Below are 658 nucleotides of genomic sequence, written 5' to 3'. Positions count from 1 at the left end.
ACATTTTATTTCCCTGCTTTTCCCCATGTCAAGCCCCATCTCCTCTGCAAGATTAACTATTCTGTAAATATCCCTAGGGTCAGGGGTTTTTTCCTTCCTCTCTTTCTTTTTTTTCTTTTTTTAAACTCTCCTTTCTTTTTTCCTTTTGGAATTAATCACTTGTGCTACTGAAAATGAAAAAGCAAAGTCAAAGTTATAAGAGAATATAGTAATATAATATATGATATAGAGGTGGCTGGAAGCTGGGAAAGAAATGGGAGGAGAGTAAAGAAGGAGTTAATCATTCCTTCTCTTGGCAAGGAACAATGTTGTCCCACCAGGATCCGGTCCTTTCACCATAACTTTACAGTCATAATCTGTTGTTTTCCTTCATCAGTTGGAAAATGTCCTGAAAATAATGCTAGAGAGAAGTGCAGAGCATCTGGTGGCTGGGGAGTAGCAGTGGGTGTCCTCATGGTCCCCTGGTTTAGCAGGAGCCCCCCAGCAGGAGCAGAGACCCTGTCCAAGGCCATCCCAGTCTCCTCCCAGTCAGCACTGGGGTGGATCGCTGAGGGGCTGAGCTCAGCCCTTCAGGGCATGTGGGGACTGAAGGCAGAGTGAGGAGTGTGATCATCCATCCATCCATCCTGCACCTTGTGTGCTGGGCATCCACAGACCC

The sequence above is a fragment of the Geospiza fortis genome, unplaced genomic scaffold (assembly GCF_000277835.1).
Source record: "Geospiza fortis unplaced genomic scaffold, GeoFor_1.0 scaffold70, whole genome shotgun sequence".
NCBI lineage: Eukaryota > Metazoa > Chordata > Aves > Passeriformes > Thraupidae > Geospiza > Geospiza fortis.
Note: the sequence above shows the minus strand (reverse complement) of the source record.